This window comes from Melospiza melodia, chromosome W, assembly GCF_035770615.1.
Source record: "Melospiza melodia melodia isolate bMelMel2 chromosome W, bMelMel2.pri, whole genome shotgun sequence".
NCBI lineage: Eukaryota > Metazoa > Chordata > Aves > Passeriformes > Passerellidae > Melospiza > Melospiza melodia.
In genome coordinates, this window is record NC_086225.1 from 55,379,834 (window position 1) to 55,386,007 (window position 6,174).

At 41.9% G+C, this 6,174-nt stretch overlaps 1 long non-coding RNA gene across 2 annotated transcripts; it reads left to right on the forward strand.

Moving 5' to 3' along the window:
• The first annotated feature begins 2,025 nt into the window (after positions 1–2,025).
• Positions 2,026–5,299, forward strand: LOC134431436 (uncharacterized). 2 transcript variants are annotated; one of them, XR_010030974.1, is made up of 3 exons: positions 2,026–2,478; positions 2,818–2,935; positions 4,688–5,299. It is a non-coding gene; the product is annotated as an uncharacterized LOC134431436 (long non-coding RNA). The 2 variants fall into 2 exon arrangements; XR_010030973.1 differs by lacking the exon at positions 4,688–5,299 and adding an exon at positions 3,772–4,319 and having other exon boundaries at positions 2,029–2,478.
• The last annotated feature ends 875 nt before the right edge of the window (positions 5,300–6,174 follow it).

Consider the following 6,174-nt stretch of genomic DNA (forward strand, 5'->3'; position numbering starts at 1 on the left):
TGGTTCACTTTTTTTTTCTTTGCAGCACCCGGGCCTTTTTTTTTTTCTCTTAATCGGGAGTAAATATAGCTGAGTAAAATTACCTTGGTTATCTTCCTTCTTTTTAAACTTAATTGTTTTTATTAATAATTCTATTTGAATATGCAGAAAAAGTGGGTATGTCCTGTAATCTATGCTGGCTTTTCTCGTTTACAGGGTACTCACAAAATATGTCTCCCTTAGTGTCCCACAGAAACATTCTGGGTGAAATCTGAATTAAGGTATGTGTTTTCAAATAAGTAATCAGTTTAGATATTTGCCTGTGTACCTTTTCCTGTAATTCAGAGCTTGCGTTCTGTGGGTTTTATGATAAACCTGTAAAACATGTAAGAATGGTTTTGCAAGTCTGAATCGTTGAAGGCAGCAATAAGTGGATTTAGAGCCTGTTCTTGAGCAGACAAAGGGAAAAAGTGTGACTTTGATGCTGAACTTGTCATTTTTCATTTGACTTGCCTTTAATTATTGAAGAAGAGAGAGAACTAGGAAAAGAAATAGAATTGGTTATTGAGCACTCCTAAAAAGCTCACCATGATTCTGTGTAGAGCCAAAGTGAAGGATGATGGAACAGAGCTCTGTGCATTAGAAGGAAATAAACCTGATGTCCACACAGAGTCTTACTAATTTCTGTTTTTAAAATGCAAAATAAGTTTAGGAAGTGTTGGAAGTTAGTATTTTGGGAAAGAAATGGCAGTTCCACAAAACATTCCATTCCATTGAACAGAGGCTCTGGGAACGATTCATGTTGTAACTGCTGTCACTGCAATCAGTTGGTGGTTCAGCCTTGAAACGTGCACTTGGCCTTCTATAAAGCACTGTTTTGTTTGCCTTTCAGTGCTATGAGTCTTGATAAATTGGAGAAGTGCCCAAGAGAAATTCATCATCCTGAGATACAAAAGGTAGGAAGTGACTTTTTTTGGTTTGGTTCTTTTTCTTTATTATTTTCTGGAAATAGAAGTAATTAAGTATAGATACTACTGGTTTGTTTCTTCCAGTAGCTGATAATACTATTACCAATAATAATAATAATAAGAGTAAAGTAATACTACTTAAACTGTCTTTATTTATCCATTGAACTGGCCATTTAAAATCTAAACTTCTAAACACAAATCTTGTAGAATCTTTAATAGGAGTGGGCTAAAGATCCTGGTTTTGTTTACAGGATTTATTGGTTTATTGGCTCATGAAGAGCAAGAGGTAAGTACAAGCCTAACTACCCTCTAGCTCACAGACCTGCCCAGTGAATAGAGCTTTGTTTTTTTGATGGGCTTGTGATGACTTTGAGATCAATTGCTCATTCATTACAGTAAAAAAAAAAAAAATTGTTTTGAACATGACATCAAAAATAACTTTAAGCACAACTTAATAATAATAGATCACCAATTTTAGTTAATAATTTTATGCTATACTCTTGGGTGAGGGAAGACTCGGACACTCAATATGAGATCAGCAAGCTATGTTTATTGCAGAGAGTATCAGACACTTATACAGCACATAATAAGCTTATGAATATTCTGTAAGCCAAGCGATCTATTGGTTAAACTATACCATCAACTCTTCCTCATTCCTTTGGGCCTACATTCCCTATTTCCCACGTCTCTCTGTCTACTTGTTATCCTACCCAGCTAGGCCCAGGCACACGCTATCTTGCAGGTGCAAAACTCAAACTACCTGTGTTCGGTACTTTCCCAGCTCCTGGTCGGCTAACAAGCGAATGTCTGTGTGACCTCTGTCATGGAGCCATTTCTCCACACTATACTATCAAAGTTTAAAGGTAAATTATTATATATTAGGAGATGGTATAAAGTGTATGTTGTAATGTGTAGGATATATACAAAGATACATACTTGAAAGTCCGTAGAGGAAACAAATTTTTATGCCTTCTGTTTGACTGTTTGTCATATATTTGGTTTTATTTCCCAGGGATCAGTGAATTTTAACTCTGGAGTCCTCTATGCTAAGGATGCTCAGCTCACAGATGATGAAATGTTCAGTAATGGTGAGTTTTTCACCTTCTCCTTCATTGTTTTGCTCATCTGAATAAAAAAAAAAAAGGCAAGATTAAAGAAAAAGCAATAGTTTTATTATTTTTACCCTGTTATGTCTGTTTCCTCAGTATTTGCTGGAGCTGTGCTTACCCAAGGTTTGGGTAAAACAAGCTTTGGGTTCCTTCTGTCTCACTGGGAGTTGCCCAATTCAGTTGCATCTGGTGAAATTCACCCTGAGACCTTACAGAACTAGCTCCAACTACGTGAGAGCCATTTGCAGTTCTCTCCAGACACCTGGAGAATGGGCGACGTTTCTGAGGATCCGGCGAGCGTGCTTCTATCAAAACTCAGTCTGTGAAATTTCTGGGGAAAACACTTCTGTGTCCTGAAGGGTTCAAACTCTGGTGAGGATCCAGTTATCAGGTGCTCACCTGGATGGTTCCAGCTCCCAAAGGTAACACTTGTACTCTTGCCCTGTAGTTTACATCTATTGTATTTTTGTTATTTTGCAAGATTTTTTGTCTTTGCAAAATATTGTGCATTTCACTCTTTGGAACCTCTCAGATGGTTCTTTGGTGCAGCACCACCCCACGGGACACTTGGCTGCTGTCCTGAAGGGGTTGGTCGCTGGAATTGTAAATCCTGGAGAGTTTGTAAGTCTACTGTCCCCAGGGAGGTATCATGCTTTGTTTATTTCTGTTCTGTTGGTTAGGCGCTGCTTTTGTTGCAAGTATGAATTTCAAACTGCCCTGTTCTTATTTTAACTGTTTTCCTGGTTCTCTCCGCACGGCAGGGAAAGGCTCTCGTATCCTTGTCGTCGGGCTCGGTGCTGTCCAAGAAGATACAGAGACTAAAAAAATCATAAGAAGCAAAATATGACTGCAGGGAAAAGAAGCTGGAGAGAACAGAAGGTGATATTGTTATCCTTACCCTGTATTAGAAACATCCGCTGTGCTTTGATGCTGGCAGCTGCCAGGGGCTTGTTAGCTCTTTGTAGGCAGGTGTAGGTGTTCACTTGTAGGTGTTTTCTCTGGACAAGTCAATTCAAACTTTGCTAAGCTTACATTTGAAAATTACTCTCTAGAACAGTCCAGCATGACATGCTGGATGTCGTCTCCCAGAGGGACCCAAAACTGCCATAAATTTCACAGGGAGGGGTGGGTGTAGAATACTAAAACCTGTCAAGGTTTTCATTTTTATAGGTATTGGCAAAGAAAAGGAATTTATCTCTAAATTCATTTGGAAAGAAACCCTCTCTCTATCCACTTATTTGTATACAGGAATGTAGGAAACTCTGACTAGAGATGGGTAATAGCTTTGAAAATAAAGACATAAGTTTTATCTAGGAATGAACCAATCAAGTGCCCTGAAAGCATGAGAACAGCTGCAGGGGCTGAAGGGAACAGAAAGGGTTCTATCTCATGAACAGAGGTACCTTTTCCTTACAGGTGCTTGTGCTGTAGTTTGGATTCTGCTTCCTAACATTTCTAGTGTGACAGGGTTTACCATAGAGACAATCTGCCAGGAGGTAGCGCTTTGGGGGGTATGACAGTCCTGGGTGTGTATTCTGAACTCCTTCAGAATGTTAGGTTTGGAGTATTTCTTATCTCAGGAAAACAGCAGTCTTTTGCATCTGCATATCAGCTGTTGAAATTTTGGGTTCAATTTCTTGAATCACAAATGTCATAGGATTCCTCCCAGATGGCAGCTGTCATGAAGTATGGCTCTTCTTGGTCTTGGGTTTCAGGGGCTGTTTCCAAAGTGACCTACAGACATTGGAATGAAATCATTATTTACTGTGTAAAAGAATCACTCTCCAAAGCATCAGCCAGGGTCTAAATGTGCCATTCTGCCTTTTAAAAGTACCAACATCACAGGATTTTTCTCAGATTAAAGCTTCCATGGAGTCGGATCTCTCAAGCCTGGCCCTTGAGAATTGTGGGCCTCCTGTGAACTGGTCTTGCCAGAAGGGCTTGCTGAGTTTTCCATTGTGTGGAAAAGAGATCCCATTTGCAGCCTGAAGCCTCATGTTTCCTGTAGGATTTCCACTCCTAGAATTGCACACTTTGAAGGATTTCTTATAGCAGAAGTTTTTTGGGAACTAGGACTCTGGCTGGATTTGGGTCTCTGGACTCTCAGGTGAAGTGACCTTGAGACACTAGGGCGTGCAGATTTCCTTGCTGTTGTAAAGAGCTATTGTTCGCACCCAGGAGCCATGGTCTGAATGGGGGTGTCACCTCTTAAATTTGCAAATGTCACAGGATTTCTTCTAAATGAATGGTGCTAAGAACATAAGGTCTGGCTGGCTTTCGACTTAGAGGCGCCTCCTCTAAATTGGTCTTCAGACGCTAGGTTGGAAAGTGTTCCTACATATGCCAAATAGCCCTTGCTATGCAATTAATAAGCTTCAAATTACCATGGAGTTGCTGCCCCTGCAAAGATTTTGGCAGAGCCTGGTTGTGGTGCCCCACTCCACTCCACCACCCTTAGCAGGTCCTTATGGTTGCATGGGGAATCATCGTGGAGCATGCCAACCCAGCTCCATCCTGGGAACAGCACCTGTATTTTACCCTAAAATTTCTGTCCCATTATAGCTCCTGTTAGGATACAAATGTAACTTCTCGGTTTCCACTGATTTTACCCCCAGTCATCTTTCCATACAGACATTGCTCCACTCCCCAGAGGATTATTGTGAGCAGATGTGAGCTCTGCTGTCCCTTTGGACTGACAAAGACAGAGGTTTTGTCCCAAGTTGCTTTTGAACCTGTCCTGCACCCGTTACGAGTCCTCAGTCTCCTGCAATTTTGTGGGTCAGTCACATGTAAAACAGCACAGCTGGCTGGCATGCTTTGCTCATGAGGGGAGACAAGAGAAGAATCCCTCTGCTCACACCAGACCTGCAGCTGCCAAACCTCACCAAAGCACCTGAGGAGCCCCCAGGGACTGATGGTACAGAAGGGAGGTGATGGAGGACAGCACAGCAGGCAGCCTGCCCTCCATCTGGCTGTGAAGAAGGCAGGGCTGGGAACTGTCAGCAACATCCCAGCAGGTCTGGCTGATGGTGCCACCCTGAGGGCTTCCCCTGCCTTTGGGCAGTCCCAGCTGCTGCAGCTCACTTGACAGAGACTCATTGTCTATACTGTGCTTGGCTGCACTGGAGATGATGAAGCCGAGGACAGCAATGGTTGCCTTCACATCCCCTGACTGCAGATGGGAAGGAGGGCGAGCTCTGTCACCTTGGGAAGGCCTCTGCAGAGTCACTGCTGCCCGTCTCTGGAGCGTGGCTCCATCGGGGGACCGTGGTAAGGACAGCAGTGCTCACCTAACTGCCCACCTGAGGACAGCTTCAGGACCTTGTCATACTGTGGGAGAGCAGAGCTTCACAGTAAACACCAGCTAACACACTGACTGCCAGTGTTAACACTAACAGTTCTTACCTAAATATTAATACTAGTAACACTTACTATGCGTATTATTAATCCTAGTAGAGGCTGGTAGCGTTCTTTAGGCTGAGGCTTGCATGAAGAATACAAAATTAATTAACGTTGCTGATTATGCTATTGTGTTGAAATACTTGGCCTCCACTGCGGTAGCCCCACGCTTACCTCGATGGCCTCCCCCAGCAGGTCCCAAAACACCTGGATGCAGATCAGCTTAAGCTTCACTGATGTGATAAACAGAGTTCACTCTTTATAATTTTTAAAATTTTAATAAAGGATAAAAGGACAAAATAATCCAGCACTGGGATGCTTTTAGCACACAGCCAAAGAGCACAGAGGTAGCTTAAAAACATGTTCACTATATACTGTTACATTGCTGAGGTTACAGGCATATTCATTAACTTACACATTATTCAAACATTCCTTTGACTTTTTGATGTTCCAGGAACTCTCTTGTTTGGTTTTAACCTCTGACTTGTCTGCAGAACGTTCTGTAAATTAGGTCTACATATTTTATTTCTTCCTGTAGTTTTATCCTGTTGCTTCACACTCCCTGATAACACTGGTAAGAGTCGATAAATCCTTCCTGGATGCTTAAGCTTTTTGTGTCACTATTATCTTATCACTTGGTAGGGGCAGTCTGCAGTTATAAGAAACAGAATAATTGCTTTACACCATTTTCTGAGTTAGTTACATAGAAGTATTTTAGT